Here is a 20117-nt window from a genome sequence, read left to right on the forward strand (position 1 = left end):
CTGAGTGTGAGCTCAACTCTCAGAAGTAAGTTGCCTCTGGACAGGGCGTTCAGCTAGCTTCTCACCTATGGAACTTAGCATGTAGCACCAGTCTCAGACAGAAATTACTAGGAAATCGCTGGATTGAGCTTGGAGGCACTTGTCTTGTGTGCCGGGACATTCCGCTTACCTCTCACAACACTTCAGTCACGCATCGAGCCTAGGCCTGTTTGCAGCGAAGTGTACGTGCAGGCAGGATGTGGGAAGTACAGGCCATCAGCTCAACACTCAAAAGTGTGTACGCCTGGGAGGCAGATGTCTGCTATCCACTCGTACATGGGAGGTAGAAACTAGCTACACTCTGATAGAAGAAGGCCGTAGGAAATCGCTGTATTCAACTCAGATACGCGTGAGTTCAGGCCCAACGCTTCCACATGCTTTCCTCACCACGTCTCCCAGCACCTAACATAAGGATGTTAGCCTCCACGTCTACAGTCTTGGCAGGATGCGGGAGGGGTCCTGCCCTGAGCTCTGCTCTCCAAAGGAAGCATGCCTGCAGGCTAGCTTTCCACTAGCTGAGTTGTTATGGCCGTGAAAAAGAAGCAGCATCGTAAGTCAGGACGTTCCGTCAATACCGCTCTACCACCCCCGGAGACACAAACATTGAAGCCTGCACCTTGGCCCTTGCGTCCCACGAGCTTCCGACAAACAAGTCTAGTGAGGATATTCGTAACTCCACGTGCAGGCAGTGTGGAACTGGGAAGTACCGCGTGTCAGCTCACCTCACAGGAGGAAGTTCCCCAGAGAGATAGCTTTCAACAAGGTACTCGGGTTTGGAAGTTAGTATGCAGCTCCCTTCTGAGGGAGGAGTTGCTCAGAAGTCGCTGGATTGAGCTAAGGGTCACTTGCCGCTCACAAAGCTTGCGTCCCGTATCGAACGAAATCCTTTGGCAGCGAAGCATACAGGCGGTCAACGTGGGGGAGGTACAAACCACAAGCTCAATCCAAAGGAGCGTGCATGCCTTGGAGGCAGCCGTCTGCTAGGCGCGAAACTGACAAGGCAGACACTTGGTTCTCACTTCGCTACTGTCCCGCATACAACGAAATGCTGTGGAAGCAGACCGTACAGGCAGTCAGGATGGCCGAGGTAAAGGCCATGAGCTCAACTCTCAAACTGTGTATGCTTTGCAGGCCGATGTCTGCTAGGCACTTATTCAGGGGAGCTAGAACCGAGCTACACTCAAACTGAACGAGGACGTTGGCAATCGCTCTATGGAACTCGGATACACGAGAGTGCAGGCCTGTCACTTCCACAAGATTTTCACGAAACCCCTTCCGGCACCTAACGTAACTATGCTACGACCTACGTCTACAGGCAGTCAGGATGCGGGAGGGTTCTGCCCTGACCTCAGCTCTCACAAGGAAGCATGCCTAGAAGCCAGCTTTCAACCAGCTGCCTTCTTATGGCAGTGAGAACGCAGCAGTATTCTGAGTCAGGAGGTTCCACGATTACCACTCTCCTGCACCTGGACATACCCCCCCAGGTCTGCATTGTTCCACTTGTGTCTCAGAAGCCTCTGACAAACGTCTCTGGTGAAGATGTTGGAAACTCATTCTGCAGGCAGTGTGGAGCTGTGAGGGACTGAGTGTGAGCTCAACTCTCAGAAGTAAGTTGCCTCTGGACAGGGCGTTCAGCTAGCTTCTCACCTATGGAACTTAGCATGTAGCACCAGTCTCAGACAGAAATTACTAGGAAATCGCTGGATTGAGCTTGGAGGCACTTGTCTTGTGTGCCGGGACATTCCGCTTACCTCTCACAACACTTCAGTCACGCATCGAGCCTAGGCCTGTTTGCAGCGAAGTGTACGTGCAGGCAGGATGTGGGAAGTACAGGCCATCAGCTCAACACTCCAAAGTGTGTACGCCTGGGAGGCAGATGTCTGCTATCCACTCGTACATGGGAGGTAGAAACTAGCTACACTCTGATAGAAGAAGGCCGTAGGAAATCGCTGTATTCAACTCAGATACGCGTGAGTTCAGGCCCAACGCTTCCACATGCTTTCCTCACCACGTCTCCCAGCACCTAACATAAGGATGTTAGCCTCCACGTCTACAGTCTGGCAGGATGCGGGAGGGGTCCTGCCCTGAGCTCTGCTCTCGAAAGGAAGCATGCCTACAAGCCATTTTTCTACTAGCTCGTTCTGATGGCCGTGAAAAAGAAGCAGCATCGTAAGTCAGGACGTTCCGTCAATACCGCTCTACCACCCCCGGAGACACAAACATTGAAGCCTGCACCTTGGCCCTTGCGTCCCACAAGCTTCCGACAAACAACTCTAGTGAGGATATTCGTAACTCCACGTGCAGGCAGTGTGGAACTGGGAAGTACCGCGTGTCAGCTCACCTCACAGGAGGAAGTTCCCCAGAGAGATAGCTTTCAACAAGGTACTCGGGTTTGGAAGTTAGTATGCAGCTCCCTTCTGAGGGAGGAGTTGCTCAGAAGTCGCTGGATTGAGCTAAGGGTCACTTGCCGCTCACAAAGCTTGCGTCCCGTATCGAACGAAATCCTTTGGCAGCGAAGCATACAGGCGGTCAACGTGGGGGAGGTACAAACCACAAGCTCAATCCAAAGGAGCGTGCGTGCCTTGGAGGCAGCCGTCTGCTAGGCGCGAAACTGACAAGGCAGACACTTGGTTCTCACTTCGCTACTGTCCCGCATACAACGAAATGCTGTGGAAGCAGACCGTACAGGCAGTCAGGATGGCCGAGGTAAAGGCCATGAGCTCAACTCTCAAACTGTGTATGCTTTGCAGGCCGATGTCTGCTAGGCACTTATTCAGGGGAGCTAGAACCGAGCTACACTCAAACTGAACGAGGACGTTGGCAATCGCTCTATGGAACTCGGATACACGAGAGTGCAGGCCTGTCACTTCCACAAGATTTTCACGAAACCCCTTCCGGCACCTAACGTAACTATGCTACGACCTACGTCTACAGGCAGTCAGGATGCGGGAGGGTTCTGCCCTGACCTCAGCTCTCACAAGGAAGCATGCCTAGAAGCCAGCTTTCAACCAGCTGCCTTCTTATGGCAGTGAGAACGCAGCAGTATTCTGAGTCAGGAGGTTCCACGATTACCACTCTCCTGCACCTGGACATACCCCCCCAGGTCTGCATTGTTCCACTTGTGTCTCAGAAGCCTCTGACAAACGTCTCTGGTGAAGATGTTGGAAACTCATTCTGCAGGCAGTGTGGAGCTGTGAGGGACTGAGTGTGAGCTCAACTCTCAGAAGTAAGTTGCCTCTGGACAGGGCGTTCAGCTAGCTTCTCACCTATGGAACTTAGCATGTAGCACCAGTCTCAGACAGAAATTACTAGGAAATCGCTGGATTGAGCTTGGAGGCACTTGTCTTGTGTGCCGGGACATTCCGCTTACCTCTCACAACACTTCAGTCACGCATCGAGCCTAGGCCTGTTTGCAGCGAAGTGTACGTGCAGGCAGGATGTGGGAAGTACAGGCCATCAGCTCAACACTCCAAAGTGTGTACGCCTGGGAGGCAGATGTCTGCTATCCACTCGTACATGGGAGGTAGAAACTAGCTACACTCTGATAGAAGAAGGCCGTAGGAAATCGCTGTATTCAACTCAGATACGCGTGAGTTCAGGCCCAACGCTTCCACATGCTTTCCTCACCACGTCTCCCAGCACCTAACATAAGGATGTTAGCCTCCACGTCTACAGTCTGGCAGGATGCGGGAGGGGTCCTGCCCTGAGCTCTGCTCTCGAAAGGAAGCATGCCTACAAGCCATTTTTCTACTAGCTCGTTCTGATGGCCGTGAAAAAGAAGCAGCATCGTAAGTCAGGACGTTCCGTCAATACCGCTCTACCACCCCCGGAGACACAAACATTGAAGCCTGCACCTTGGCCCTTGCGTCCCACAAGCTTCCGACAAACAACTCTAGTGAGGATATTCGTAACTCCACGTGCAGGCAGTGTGGAACTGGGAAGTACCGCGTGTCAGCTCACCTCACAGGAGGAAGTTCCCCAGAGAGATAGCTTTCAACAAGGTACTCGGGTTTGGAAGTTAGTATGCAGCTCCCTTCTGAGGGAGGAGTTGCTCAGAAGTCGCTGGATTGAGCTAACGGTCACTTGCCGCTCACAAAGCTTGCGTCCCGTATCGAACGAAATCCTTTGGCAGCGAAGCATACAGGCGGTCAACGTGGGGGAGGTACAAACCACAAGCTCAATCCAAAGGAGCGTGCGTGCCTTGGAGGCAGCCGTCTGCTAGGCGCGAAACTGACAAGGCAGACACTTGGTTCTCACTTCGCTACTGTCCCGCATACAACGAAATGCTGTGGAAGCAGACCGTACAGGCAGTCAGGATGGCCGAGGTAAAGGCCATGAGCTCAACTCTCAAACTGTGTATGCTTTGCAGGCCGATGTCTGCTAGGCACTTATTCAGGGGAGCTAGAACCGAGCTACACTCAAACTGAACGAGGACGTTGGCAATCGCTCTATGGAACTCGGATACACGAGAGTGCAGGCCTGTCACTTCCACAAGATTTTCACGAAACCCCTTCCGGCACCTAACGTAACTATGCTACGACCTACGTCTACAGGCAGTCAGGATGCGGGAGGGTTCTGCCCTGACCTCAGCTCTCACAAGGAAGCATGCCTAGAAGCCAGCTTTCAACCAGCTGCCTTCTTATGGCAGTGAGAACGCAGCAGTATTCTGAGTCAGGAGGTTCCACGATTACCACTCTCCTGCACCTGGACATACCCCCCCAGGTCTGCATTGTTCCACTTGTGTCTCAGAAGCCTCTGACAAACGTCTCTGGTGAAGATGTTGGAAACTCATTCTGCAGGCAGTGTGGAGCTGTGAGGGACTGAGTGTGAGCTCAACTCTCAGAAGTAAGTTGCCTCTGGACAGAGCGTTCAGCTAGCTTCTCACCTATGGAACTTAGCATGTAGCACCAGTCTCAGACAGAAATTACTAGGAAATCGCTGGATTGAGCTTGGAGGCACTTGTCTTGTGTGCCGGGACATTCCGCTTACCTCTCACAACACTTCAGTCACGCATCGAGCCTAGGCCTGTTTGCAGCGAAGTGTACGTGCAGGCAGGATGTGGGAAGTACAGGCCATCAGCTCAACACTCAAAAGTGTGTACGCCTGGGAGGCAGATGTCTGCTATCCACTCGTACATGGGAGGTAGAAACTAGCTACACTCTGATAGAAGAAGGCCGTAGGAAATCGCTGTATTCAACTCAGATACGCGTGAGTTCAGGCCCAACGCTTCCACATGCTTTCCTCACCACGTCTCCCAGCACCTAACATAAGGATGTTAGCCTCCACGTCTACAGTCTTGGCAGGATGCGGGAGGGGTCCTGCCCTGAGCTCTGCTCTCCAAAGGAAGCATGCCTGCAGGCTAGCTTTCCACTAGCTGAGTTGTTATGGCCGTGAAAAAGAAGCAGCATCGTAAGTCAGGACGTTCCGTCAATACCGCTCTACCACCCCCGGAGACACAAACATTGAAGCCTGCACCTTGGCCCTTGCGTCCCACGAGCTTCCGACAAACAAGTCTAGTGAGGATATTCGTAACTCCACGTGCAGGCAGTGTGGAACTGGGAAGTACCGCGTGTCAGCTCACCTCACAGGAGGAAGTTCCCCAGAGAGATAGCTTTCACCAAGGTACTCGGGTTTGGAAGTTAGTATGCAGCTCCCTTCTGAGGGAGGAGTTGCTCAGAAGTCGCTGGATTGAGCTAAGGGTCACTTGCCGCTCACAAAGCTTGCGTCCCGTATCGAACGAAATCCTTTGGCAGCGAAGCATACAGGCGGTCAACGTGGGGGAGGTACAAACCACAAGCTCAATCCAAAGGAGCGTGCATGCCTTGGAGGCAGCCGTCTGCTAGGCGCGAAACTGACAAGGCAGACACTTGGTTCTCACTTCGCTACTGTCCCGCATACAACGAAATGCTGTGGAAGCAGACCGTACAGGCAGTCAGGATGGCCGAGGTAAAGGCCATGAGCTCAACTCTCAAACTGTGTATGCTTTGCAGGCCGATGTCTGCTAGGCACTTATTCAGGGGAGCTAGAACCGAGCTACATTCAAACTGAACGAGGACGTTGGCAATCGCTCTATGGAACTCGGATACACGAGAGTGCAGGCCTGTCACTTCCACAAGATTTTCACGAAACCCCTTCCGGCACCTAACGTAACTATGCTACGACCTACGTCTACAGGCAGTCAGGATGCGGGAGGGTTCTGCCCTGACCTCAGCTCTCACAAGGAAGCATGCCTAGAAGCCAGCTTTCAACCAGCTGCCTTCTTATGGCAGTGAGAACGCAGCAGTATTCTGAGTCAGGAGGTTCCACGATTACCACTCTCCTGCACCTGGACATACCCCCCCAGGTCTGCATTGTTCCACTTGTCTCAGAAGCCTCTGACAAACGTCTCTGGTGAAGATGTTGGAAACTCATTCTGCAGGCAGTGTGGAGCTGTGAGGGACTGAGTGTGAGCTCAACTCTCAGAAGTAAGTTGCCTCTGGACAGGGCGTTCAGCTAGCTTCTCACCTATGGAACTTAGCATGTAGCACCAGTCTCAGACAGAAATTACTAGGAAATCGCTGGATTGAGCTTGGAGGCACTTGTCTTGTGTGCCGGGACATTCCGCTTACCTCTCACAACACTTCAGTCACGCATCGAGCCTAGGCCTGTTTGCAGCGAAGTGTACGTGCAGGCAGGATGTGGGAAGTACAGGCCATCAGCTCAACACTCAAAAGTGTGTACGCCTGGGAGGCAGATGTCTGCTATCCACTCGTACATGGGAGGTAGAAACTAGCTACACTCTGATAGAAGAAGGCCGTAGGAAATCGCTGTATTCAACTCAGATACGCGTGAGTTCAGGCCCAACGCTTCCACATGCTTTCCTCACCACGTCTCCCAGCACCTAACATAAGGATGTTAGCCTCCACGTCTACAGTCTTGGCAGGATGCGGGAGGGGTCCTGCCCTGAGCTCTGCTCTCCAAAGGAAGCATGCCTGCAGGCTAGCTTTCCACTAGCTGAGTTGTTATGGCCGTGAAAAAGAAGCAGCATCGTAAGTCAGGACGTTCCGTCAATACCGCTCTACCACCCCCGGAGACACAAACATTGAAGCCTGCACCTTGGCCCTTGCGTCCCACGAGCTTCCGACAAACAAGTCTAGTGAGGATATTCGTAACTCCACGTGCAGGCAGTGTGGAACTGGGAAGTACCGCGTGTCAGCTCACCTCACAGGAGGAAGTTCCCCAGAGAGATAGCTTTCAACAAGGTACTCGGGTTTGGAAGTTAGTATGCAGCTCCCTTCTGAGGGAGGAGTTGCTCAGAAGTCGCTGGATTGAGCTAAGGGTCACTTGCCGCTCACAAAGCTTGCGTCCCGTATCGAACGAAATCCTTTGGCAGCGAAGCATACAGGCGGTCAACGTGGGGGAGGTACAAACCACAAGCTCAATCCAAAGGAGCGTGCATGCCTTGGAGGCAGCCGTCTGCTAGGCGCGAAACTGACAAGGCAGACACTTGGTTCTCACTTCGCTACTGTCCCGCATACAACGAAATGCTGTGGAAGCAGACCGTACAGGCAGTCAGGATGGCCGAGGTAAAGGCCATGAGCTCAACTCTCAAACTGTGTATGCTTTGCAGGCCGATGTCTGCTAGGCACTTATTCAGGGGAGCTAGAACCGAGCTACACTCAAACTGAACGAGGACGTTGGCAATCGCTCTATGGAACTCGGATACACGAGAGTGCAGGCCTGTCACTTCCACAAGATTTTCACGAAACCCCTTCCGGCACCTAACGTAACTATGCTACGACCTACGTCTACAGGCAGTCAGGATGCGGGAGTGTTCTGCCCTGACCTCAGCTCTCACAAGGAAGCATGCCTAGAAGCCAGCTTTCAACCAGCTGCCTTCTTATGGCAGTGAGAACGCAGCAGTATTCTGAGTCAGGAGGTTCCACGATTACCACTCTCCTGCACCTGGACATACCCCCCCAGGTCTGCATTGTTCCACTTGTGTCTCAGAAGCCTCTGACAAACGTCTCTGGTGAAGATGTTGGAAACTCATTCTGCAGGCAGTGTGGAGCTGTGAGGGACTGAGTGTGAGCTCAACTCTCAGAAGTAAGTTGCCTCTGGACAGGGCGTTCAGCTAGCTTCTCACCTATGGAACTTAGCATGTAGCACCAGTCTCAGACAGAAATTACTAGGAAATCGCTGGATTGAGCTTGGAGGCACTTGTCTTGTGTGCCGGGACATTCCGCTTACCTCTCACAACACTTCAGTCACGCATCGAGCCTAGGCCTGTTTGCAGCGAAGTGTACGTGCAGGCAGGATGTGGGAAGTACAGGCCATCAGCTCAACACTCAAAAGTGTGTACGCCTGGGAGGCAGATGTCTGCTATCCACTCGTACATGGGAGGTAGAAACTAGCTACACTCTGATAGAAGAAGGCCGTAGGAAATCGCTGTATTCAACTCAGATACGCGTGAGTTCAGGCCCAACGCTTCCACATGCTTTCCTCACCACGTCTCCCAGCACCTAACATAAGGATGTTAGCCTCCACGTCTACAGTCTGGCAGGATGCGGGAGGGGTCCTGCCCTGAGCTCTGCTCTCCAAAGGAAGCATGCCTAGAAGCCATTTTTCTACTAGCTCGTTCTGATGGCCGTGAAAAAGAAGCAGCATCGTAAGTCAGGACGTTCCGTCAATACCGCTCTACCACCCCCGGAGACACAAACATTGAAGCCTGCACCTTGGCCCTTGCGTCCCACGAGCTTCCGACAAACAAGTCTAGTGAGGATATTCGTAACTCCACGTGCAGGCAGTGTGGAACTGGGAAGTACCGCGTGTCAGCTCACCTCACAGGAGGAAGTTCCCCAGAGAGATAGCTTTCAACAAGGTACTCGGGTTTGGAAGTTAGTATGCAGCTCCCTTCTGAGGGAGGAGTTGCTCAGAAGTCGCTGGATTGAGCTAAGGGTCACTTGCCGCTCACAAAGCTTGCGTCCCGTATCGAACGAAATCCTTTGGCAGCGAAGCATACAGGCGGTCAACGTGGGGGAGGTACAAACCACAAGCTCAATCCAAAGGAGCGTGCATGCCTTGGAGGCAGCCGTCTGCTAGGCGCGAAACTGACAAGGCAGACACTTGTTTCTCACTTCGCTACTGTCCCGCATACAACGAAATGCTGTGGAAGCAGACCGTACAGGCAGTCAGGATGGCCGAGGTAAAGGCCATGAGCTCAACTCTCAAACTGTGTATGCTTTGCAGGCCGATGTCTGCTAGGCACTTATTCAGGGGAGCTAGAACCGAGCTACACTCAAACTGAACGAGGACGTTGGCAATCGCTCTATGGAACTCGGATACACGAGAGTGCAGGCCTGTCACTTCCACAAGATTTTCACGAAACCCCTTCCGGCACCTAACGTAACTATGCTACGACCTACGTCTACAGGCAGTCAGGATGCGGGAGTGTTCTGCCCTGACCTCAGCTCTCACAAGGAAGCATGCCTAGAAGCCAGCTTTCAACCAGCTGCCTTCTTATGGCAGTGAGAACGCAGCAGTATTCTGAGTCAGGAGGTTCCACGATTACCACTCTCCTGCACCTGGACATACCCCCCCAGGTCTGCATTGTTCCACTTGTGTCTCAGAAGCCTCTGACAAACGTCTCTGGTGAAGATGTTGGAAACTCATTCTGCAGGCAGTGTGGAGCTGTGAGGGACTGAGTGTGAGCTCAACTCTCAGAAGTAAGTTGCCTCTGGACAGGGCGTTCAGCTAGCTTCTCACCTATGGAACTTAGCATGTAGCACCAGTCTCAGACAGAAATTACTAGGAAATCGCTGGATTGAGCTTGGAGGCACTTGTCTTGTGTGCCGGGACATTCCGCTTACCTCTCACAACACTTCAGTCACGCATCGAGCCTAGGCCTGTTTGCAGCGAAGTGTACGTGCAGGCAGGATGTGGGAAGTACAGGCCATCAGCTCAACACTCCAAAGTGTGTACGCCTGGGAGGCAGATGTCTGCTATCCACTCGTACATGGGAGGTAGAAACTAGCTACACTCTGATAGAAGAAGGGCGTAGGAAATCGCTGTATTCAACTCAGATACGCGTGAGTTCAGGCCCAACGCTTCCACATGCTTTCCTCACCACGTCTCCCAGCACCTAACATAAGGATGTTAGCCTCCACGTCTACAGTCTGGCAGGATGCGGGAGGGGTCCTGCCCTGAGCTCTGCTCTCCAAAGGAAGCATGCCTAGAAGCCATTTTTCTACTAGCTCGTTCTGATGGCCGTGAAAAAGAAGCAGCATCGTAAGTCAGGACGTTCCGTCAATACCGCTCTACCACCCCCGGAGACACAAACATTGAAGCCTGCACCTTGGCCCTTGCGTCCCACGAGCTTCCGACAAACAAGTCTAGTGAGGATATTCGTAACTCCACGTGCAGGCAGTGTGGAACTGGGAAGTACCGCGTGTCAGCTCACCTCACAGGAGGAAGTTCCCCAGAGAGATAGCTTTCAACAAGGTACTCGGGTTTGGAAGTTAGTATGCAGCTCCCTTCTGAGGGAGGAGTTGCTCAGAAGTCGCTGGATTGAGCTAAGGGTCACTTGCCGCTCACAAAGCTTGCGTCCCGTATCGAACGAAATCCTTTGGCAGCGAAGCATACAGGCGGTCAACGTGGGGGAGGTACAAACCACAAGCTCAATCCAAAGGAGCGTGCATGCCTTGGAGGCAGCCGTCTGCTAGGCGCGAAACTGACAAGGCAGACACTTGGTTCTCACTTCGCTACTGTCCCGCATACAACGAAATGCTGTGGAAGCAGACCGTACAGGCAGTCAGGATGGCCGAGGTAAAGGCCATGAGCTCAACTCTCAAACTGTGTATGCTTTGCAGGCCGATGTCTGCTAGGCACTTATTCAGGGGAGCTAGAACCGAGCTACACTCAAACTGAACGAGGACGTTGGCAATCGCTCTATGGAACTCGGATACACGAGAGTGCAGGCCTGTCACTTCCACAAGATTTTCACGAAACCCCTTCCGGCACCTAACGTAACTATGCTACGACCTACGTCTACAGGCAGTCAGGATGCGGGAGGGTTCTGCCCTGACCTCAGCTCTCACAAGGAAGCATGCCTAGAAGCCAGCTTTCAACCAGCTGCCTTCTTATGGCAGTGAGAACGCAGCAGTATTCTGAGTCAGGAGGTTCCACGATTACCACTCTCCTGCACCTGGACATACCCCCCAGGTCTGCATTGTTCCACTTGTGTCTCAGAAGCCTCTGACAAACGTCTCTGGTGAAGATGTTGGAAACTCATTCTGCAGGCAGTGTGGAGCTGTGAGGGACTGAGTGTGAGCTCAACTCTCAGAAGTAAGTTGCCTCTGGACAGGGCGTTCAGCTAGCTTCTCACCTATGGAACTTAGCATGTAGCACCAGTCTCAGACAGAAATTACTAGGAAATCGCTGGATTGAGCTTGGAGGCACTTGTCTTGTGTGCCGGGACATTCCGCTTACCTCTCACAACACTTCAGTCACGCATCGAGCCTAGGCCTGTTTGCAGCGAAGTGTACGTGCAGGCAGGATGTGGGAAGTACAGGCCATCAGCTCAACACTCAAAAGTGTGTACGCCTGGGAGGCAGATGTCTGCTATCCACTCGTACATGGGAGGTAGAAACTAGCTACACTCTGATAGAAGAAGGCCGTAGGAAATCGCTGTATTCAACTCAGATACGCGTGAGTTCAGGCCCAACGCTTCCACATGCTTTCCTCACCACGTCTCCCAGCACCTAACATAAGGATGTTAGCCTCCACGTCTACAGTCTGGCAGGATGCGGGAGGGGTCCTGCCCTGAGCTCTGCTCTCCAAAGGAAGCATGCCTGCAGGCTAGCTTTCCACTAGCTGAGTTGTTATGGCCGTGAAAAAGAAGCAGCATCGTAAGTCAGGACGTTCCGTCAATACCGCTCTACCACCCCCGGAGACACAAACATTGAAGCCTGCACCTTGGCCCTTGCGTCCCACGAGCTTCCGACAAACAAGTCTAGTGAGGATATTCGTAACTCCACGTGCAGGCAGTGTGGAACTGGGAAGTACCGCGTGTCAGCTCACCTCACAGGAGGAAGTTCCCCAGAGAGATAGCTTTCAACAAGGTACTCGGGTTTGGAAGTTAGTATGCAGCTCCCTTCTGAGGGAGGAGTTGCTCAGAAGTCGCTGGATTGAGCTAAGGGTCACTTGCCGCTCACAAAGCTTGCGTCCCGTATCGAACGAAATCCTTTGGCAGCGAAGCATACAGGCGGTCAACGTGGGGGAGGTACAAACCACAAGCTCAATCCAAAGGAGCGTGCATGCCTTGGAGGCAGCCGTCTGCTAGGCGCGAAACTGACAAGGCAGACACTTGGTTCTCACTTCGCTACTGTCCCGCATACAACGAAATGCTGTGGAAGCAGACCGTACAGGCAGTCAGGATGGCCGAGGTAAAGGCCATGAGCTCAACTCTCAAACTGTGTATGCTTTGCAGGCCGATGTCTGCTAGGCACTTATTCAGGGGAGCTAGAACCGAGCTACACTCAAACTGAACGAGGACGTTGGCAATCGCTCTATGGAACTCGGATACACGAGAGTGCAGGCCTGTCACTTCCACAAGATTTTCACGAAACCCCTTCCGGCACCTAACGTAACTATGCTACGACCTACGTCTACAGGCAGTCAGGATGCGGGAGGGTTCTGCCCTGACCTCAGCTCTCACAAGGAAGCATGCCTAGAAGCCAGCTTTCAACCAGCTGCCTTCTTATGGCAGTGAGAACGCAGCAGTATTCTGAGTCAGGAGGTTCCACGATTACCACTCTCCTGCACCTGGACATACCCCCCCAGGTCTGCATTGTTCCACTTGTGTCTCAGAAGCCTCTGACAAACGTCTCTGGTGAAGATGTTGGAAACTCATTCTGCAGGCAGTGTGGAGCTGTGAGGGACTGAGTGTGAGCTCAACTCTCAGAAGTAAGTTGCCTCTGGACAGGGCGTTCAGCTAGCTTCTCACCTATGGAACTTAGCATGTAGCACCAGTCTCAGACAGAAATTACTAGGAAATCGCTGGATTGAGCTTGGAGGCACTTGTCTTGTGTGCCGGGACATTCCGCTTACCTCTCACAACACTTCAGTCACGCATCGAGCCTAGGCCTGTTTGCAGCGAAGTGTACGTGCAGGCAGGATGTGGGAAGTACAGGCCATCAGCTCAACACTCCAAAGTGTGTACGCCTGGGAGGCAGATGTCTGCTATCCACTCGTACATGGGAGGTAGAAACTAGCTACACTCTGATAGAAGAAGGCCGTAGGAAATCGCTGTATTCAACTCAGATACGCGTGAGTTCAGGCCCAACGCTTCCACATGCTTTCCTCACCACGTCTCCCAGCACCTAACATAAGGATGTTAGCCTCCACGTCTACAGTCTGGCAGGATGCGGGAGGGGTCCTGCCCTGAGCTCTGCTCTCCAAAGGAAGCATGCCTGCAGGCTAGCTTTCCACTAGCTGAGTTGTTATGGCCGTGAAAAAGAAGCAGCATCGTAAGTCAGGACGTTCCGTCAATACCGCTCTACCACCCCCGGAGACACAAACATTGAAGCCTGCACCTTGGCCCTTGCGTCCCACGAGCTTCCGACAAACAAGTCTAGTGAGGATATTCGTAACTCCACGTGCAGGCAGTGTGGAACTGGGAAGTACCGCGTGTCAGCTCACCTCACAGGAGGAAGTTCCCCAGAGAGATAGCTTTCAACAAGGTACTCGGGTTTGGAAGTTAGTATGCAGCTCCCTTCTGAGGGAGGAGTTGCTCAGAAGTCGCTGGATTGAGCTAAGGGTCACTTGCCGCTCACAAAGCTTGCGTCCCGTATCGAACGAAATCCTTTGGCAGCGAAGCATACAGGCGGTCAACGTGGGGGAGGTACAAACCACAAGCTCAATCCAAAGGAGCGTGCATGCCTTGGAGGCAGCCGTCTGCTAGGCGCGAAACTGACAAGGCAGACACTTGGTTCTCACTTCGCTACTGTCCCGCATACAACGAAATGCTGTGGAAGCAGACCGTACAGGCAGTCAGGATGGCCGAGGTAAAGGCCATGAGCTCAACTCTCAAACTGTGTATGCTTTGCAGGCCGATGTCTGCTAGGCACTTATTCAGGGGAGCTAGAACCGAGCTACACTCAAACTGAACGAGGACGTTGGCAATCGCTCTATGGAACTCGGATACACGAGAGTGCAGGCCTGTCACTTCCACAAGATTTTCACGAAACCCCTTCCGGCACCTAACGTAACTATGCTACGACCTACGTCTACAGGCAGTCAGGATGCGGGAGGGTTCTGCCCTGACCTCAGCTCTCACAAGGAAGCATGCCTAGAAGCCAGCTTTCAACCAGCTGCCTTCTTATGGCAGTGAGAACGCAGCAGTATTCTGAGTCAGGAGGTTCCACGATTACCACTCTCCTGCACCTGGACATACCCCCCAGGTCTGCATTGTTCCACTTGTGTCTCAGAAGCCTCTGACAAACGTCTCTGGTGAAGATGTTGGAAACTCATTCTGCAGGCAGTGTGGAGCTGTGAGGGACTGAGTGTGAGCTCAACTCTCAGAAGTAAGTTGCCTCTGGACAGGGCGTTCAGCTAGCTTCTCACCTATGGAACTTAGCATGTAGCACCAGTCTCAGACAGAAATTACTAGGAAATCGCTGGATTGAGCTTGGAGGCACTTGTCTTGTGTGCCGGGACATTCCGCTTACCTCTCACAACACTTCAGTCACGCATCGAGCCTAGGCCTGTTTGCAGCGAAGTGTACGTGCAGGCAGGATGTGGGAAGTACAGGCCATCAGCTCAACACTCAAAAGTGTGTACGCCTGGGAGGCAGATGTCTGCTATCCACTCGTACATGGGAGGTAGAAACTAGCTACACTCTGATAGAAGAAGGCCGTAGGAAATCGCTGTATTCAACTCAGATACGCGTGAGTTCAGGCCCAACGCTTCCACATGCTTTCCTCACCACGTCTCCCAGCACCTAACATAAGGATGTTAGCCTCCACGTCTACAGTCTGGCAGGATGCGGGAGGGGTCCTGCCCTGAGCTCTGCTCTCCAAAGGAAGCATGCCTAGAAGCCATTTTTCTACTAGCTCGTTCTGATGGCCGTGAAAAAGAAGCAGCATCGTAAGTCAGGACGTTCCGTCAATACCGCTCTACCACCCCCGGAGACACAAACATTGAAGCCTGCACCTTGGCCCTTGCGTCCCACGAGCTTCGGACAAACAAGTCTAGTGAGGATATTCGTAACTCCACGTGCAGGCAGTGTGGAACTGGGAAGTACCGCGTGTCAGCTCACCTCACAGGAGGAAGTTCCCCAGAGAGATAGCTTTCAACAAGGTACTCGGGTTTGGAAGTTAGTATGCAGCTCCCTTCTGAGGGAGGAGTTGCTCAGAAGTCGCTGGATTGAGCTAAGGGTCACTTGCCGCTCACAAAGCTTGCGTCCCGTATCGAACGAAATCCTTTGGCAGCGAAGCATACAGGCGGTCAACGTGGGGGAGGTACAAACCACAAGCTCAATCCAAAGGAGCGTGCATGCCTTGGAGGCAGCCGTCTGCTAGGCGCGAAACTGACAAGGCAGACACTTGGTTCTCACTTCGCTGCTGTCCCGCATACAACGAAATGCTGTGGAAGCAGACCGTACAGGCAGTCAGGATGGCCGAGGTAAAGGCCATGAGCTCAACTCTCAAACTGTGTATGCTTTGCAGGCCGATGTCTGCTAGGCACTTATTCAGGGGAGCTAGAACCGAGCTACACTCAAACTGAACGAGGACGTTGGCAATCGCTCTATGGAACTCGGATACACGAGAGTGCAGGCCTGTCACTTCCACAAGATTTTCACGAAACCCCTTCCGGCACCTAACGTAACTATGCTACGACCTACGTCTACAGGCAGTCAGGATGCGGGAGGGTTCTGCCCTGACCTCAGCTCTCACAAGGAAGCATGCCTAGAAGCCAGCTTTCAACCAGCTGCCTTCTTATGGCAGTGAGAACGCAGCAGTATTCTGAGTCAGGAGGTTCCACGATTACCACTCTCCTGCACCTGGACATACCCCCCCAGGTCTGCATTGTTCCACTTGTGTCTCAGAAGCCTCTGACAAACGTCTCTGGTGAAGATGTTGGAAACTCATTCTGCAGGCAGTGTGGAGCTGTGAGGGACTGAGTGTGAGCTCAACTCTCAGAAGTAAGTTGCCTCTGGACAGGGCGTTCAGCTAGCTTCTCACCTATGGAACTTAGCATGTAGCACCAGTCTCAGACAGAAATTACTAGGAAATCGCTGGATTGAGCTTGGAGGCACTTGTCTTGTGTGCCGGGACATTCCGCTTACCTCTCACAACACTTCAGTCACGCATCGAGCCTAGGCCTGTTTGCAGCGAAGTGTACGTGCAGGCAGGATGTGGGAAGTACAGGCCATCAGCTCAACACTCCAAAGTGTGTACGCCTGGGAGGCAGATGTCTGCTATCCACTCGTACATGGGAGGTAGAAACTAGCTACACTCTGATAGAAGAAGGCCGTAGGAAATCGCTGTATTCAACTCAGATACGCGTGAGTTCAGGCCCAACGCTTCCACATGCTTTCCTCACCACGTCTCCCAGCACCTAACATAAGGATGTTAGCCTCCACGTCTACAGTCTTGGCAGGATGCGGGAGGGGTCATGCCCTGAGCTCTGCTCTCCAAAGGAAGCATGCCTGCAGGCTAGCTTTCCACTAGCTGAGTTGTTATGGCCGTGAAAAAGAAGCAGCATCGTAAGTCAGGACGTTCCGTCAATACCGCTCTACCACCCCCGGAGACACAAACATTGAAGCCTGCACCTTGGCCCTTGCGTCCCACGAGCTTCCGACAAACAAGTCTAGTGAGGATATTCGTAACTCCACGTGCAGGCAGTGTGGAACTGGGAAGTACCGCGTGTCAGCTCACCTCACAGGAGGAAGTTCCCCAGAGAGATAGCTTTCAACAAGGTACTCGGGTTTGGAAGTTAGTATGCAGCTCCCTTCTGAGGGAGGAGTTGCTCAGAAGTCGCTGGATTGAGCTAAGGGTCACTTGCCGCTCACAAAGCTTGCGTCCCGTATCGAACGAAATCCTTTGGCAGCGAAGCATACAGGCGGTCAACGTGGGGCAGGTACAAACCACAAGCTCAATCCAAAGGAGCGTGCATGCCTTAGAGGCAGCCGTCTGCTAGGCGCGAAACTGACAAGGCAGACACTTGGTTCTCACTTCGCTACTGTCCCGCATACAACGAAATGCTGTGGAAGCAGACCGTACAGGCAGTCAGGATGGCCGAGGTAAAGGCCATGAGCTCAACTCTCAAACTGTGTATGCTTTGCAGGCCGATGTCTGCTAGGCACTTATTCAGGGGAGCTAGAACCGAGCTACACTCAAACTGAACGAGGACGTTGGCAATCGCTCTATGGAACTCGGATACACGAGAGTGCAGGCCTGTCACTTCCACAAGATTTTCACGAAACCCCTTCCGGCACCTAACGTAACTATGCTACGACCTACGTCTACAGGCAGTCAGGATGCGGGAGGGTTCTGCCCTGACCTCAGCTCTCACAAGGAAGCATGCCTAGAAGCCAGCTTTCAACCAGCTGCCTTCTTATGGCAGTGAGAACGCAGCAGTATTCTGAGTCAGGAGGTTCCACGATTACCACTCTCCTGCACCTGGACATACCCCCCAGGTCTGCATTGTTCCACTTGTGTCTCAGAAGCCTCTGACAAACGTCTCTGGTGAAGATGTTGGAAACTCATTCTGCAGGCAGTGTGGAGCTGTGAGGGACTGAGTGTGAGCTCAACTCTCAGAAGTAAGTTGCCTCTGGACAGGGCGTTCAGCTAGCTTCTCACCTATGGAACTTAGCATGTAGCACCAGTCTCAGACAGAAATTACTAGGAAATCGCTGGATTGAGCTTGGAGGCACTTGTCTTGTGTGCCGGGACATTCCGCTTACCTCTCACAACACTTCAGTCACGCATCGAGCCTAGGCCTGTTTGCAGCGAAGTGTACGTGCAGGCAGGATGTGGGAAGTACAGGCCATCAGCTCAACACTCAAAAGTGTGTACGCCTGGGAGGCAGATGTCTGCTATCCACTCGTACATGGGAGGTAGAAACTAGCTACACTCTGATAGAAGAAGGCCGTAGGAAATCGCTGTATTCAACTCAGATACGCGTGAGTTCAGGCCCAACGCTTCCACATGCTTTCCTCACCACGTCTCCCAGCACCTAACATAAGGATGTTAGCCTCCACGTCTACAGTCTGGCAGGATGCGGGAGGGGTCCTGCCCTGAGCTCTGCTCTCCAAAGGAAGCATGCCTAGAAGCCATTTTTCTACTAGCTCGTTCTGATGGCCGTGAAAAAGAAGCAGCATCGTAAGTCAGGACGTTCCGTCAATACCGCTCTACCACCCCCGGAGACACAAACATTGAAGCCTGCACCTTGGCCCTTGCGTCCCACGAGCTTCGGACAAACAAGTCTAGTGAGGATATTCGTAACTCCACGTGCAGGCAGTGTGGAACTGGGAAGTACCGCGTGTCAGCTCACCTCACAGGAGGAAGTTCCCCAGAGAGATAGCTTTCAACAAGGTACTCGGGTTTGGAAGTTAGTATGCAGCTCCCTTCTGAGGGAGGAGTTGCTCAGAAGTCGCTGGATTGAGCTAAGGGTCACTTGCCGCTCACAAAGCTTGCGTCCCGTATCGAACGAAATCCTTTGGCAGCGAAGCATACAGGCGGTCAACGTGGGGGAGGTACAAACCACAAGCTCAATCCAAAGGAGCGTGCATGCCTTGGAGGCAGCCGTCTGCTAGGCGCGAAACTGACAAGGCAGACACTTGGTTCTCACTTCGCTGCTGTCCCGCATACAACGAAATGCTGTGGAAGCAGACCGTACAGGCAGTCAGGATGGCCGAGGTAAAGGCCATGAGCTCAACTCTCAAACTGTGTATGCTTTGCAGGCCGATGTCTGCTAGGCACTTATTCAGGGGAGCTAGAACCGAGCTACACTCAAACTGAACGAGGACGTTGGCAATCGCTCTATGGAACTCGGATACACGAGAGTGCAGGCCTGTCACTTCCACAAGATTTTCACGAAACCCCTTCCGGCACCTAACGTAACTATGCTACGACCTACGTCTACAGGCAGTCAGGATGCGGGAGGGTTCTGCCCTGACCTCAGCTCTCACAAGGAAGCATGCCTAGAAGCCAGCTTTCAACCAGCTGCCTTCTTATGGCAGTGAGAACGCAGCAGTATTCTGAGTCAGGAGGTTCCACGATTACCACTCTCCTGCACCTGGACATACCCCCCCAGGTCTGCATTGTTCCACTTGTGTCTCAGAAGCCTCTGACAAACGTCTCTGGTGAAGATGTTGGAAACTCATTCTGCAGGCAGTGTGGAGCTGTGAGGGACTGAGTGTGAGCTCAACTCTCAGAAGTAAGTTGCCTCTGGACAGGGCGTTCAGCTAGCTTCTCACCTATGGAACTTAGCATGTAGCACCAGTCTCAGACAGAAATTACTAGGAAATCGCTGGATTGAGCTTGGAGGCACTTGTCTTGTGTGCCGGGACATTCCGCTTACCTCTCACAACACTTCAGTCACGCATCGAGCCTAGGCCTGTTTGCAGCGAAGTGTACGTGCAGGCAGGATGTGGGAAGTACAGGCCATCAGCTCAACACTCCAAAGTGTGTACGCCTGGGAGGCAGATGTCTGCTATCCACTCGTACATGGGAGGTAGAAACTAGCTACACTCTGATAGAAGAAGGCCGTAGGAAATCGCTGTATTCAACTCAGATACGCGTGAGTTCAGGCCCAACGCTTCCACATGCTTTCCTCACCACGTCTCCCAGCACCTAACATAAGGATGTTAGCCTCCACGTCTACAGTCTTGGCAGGATGCGGGAGGGGTCATGCCCTGAGCTCTGCTCTCCAAAGGAAGCATGCCTGCAGGCTAGCTTTCCACTAGCTGAGTTGTTATGGCCGTGAAAAAGAAGCAGCATCGTAAGTCAGGACGTTCCGTCAATACCGCTCTACCACCCCCGGAGACACAAACATTGAAGCCTGCACCTTGGCCCTTGCGTCCCACGAGCTTCCGA

Source organism: Canis aureus, unplaced genomic scaffold (assembly GCF_053574225.1).
Source record: "Canis aureus isolate CA01 unplaced genomic scaffold, VMU_Caureus_v.1.0 NW_027326501.1_RagTag, whole genome shotgun sequence".
Classification (NCBI taxonomy): domain Eukaryota; kingdom Metazoa; phylum Chordata; class Mammalia; order Carnivora; family Canidae; genus Canis; species Canis aureus.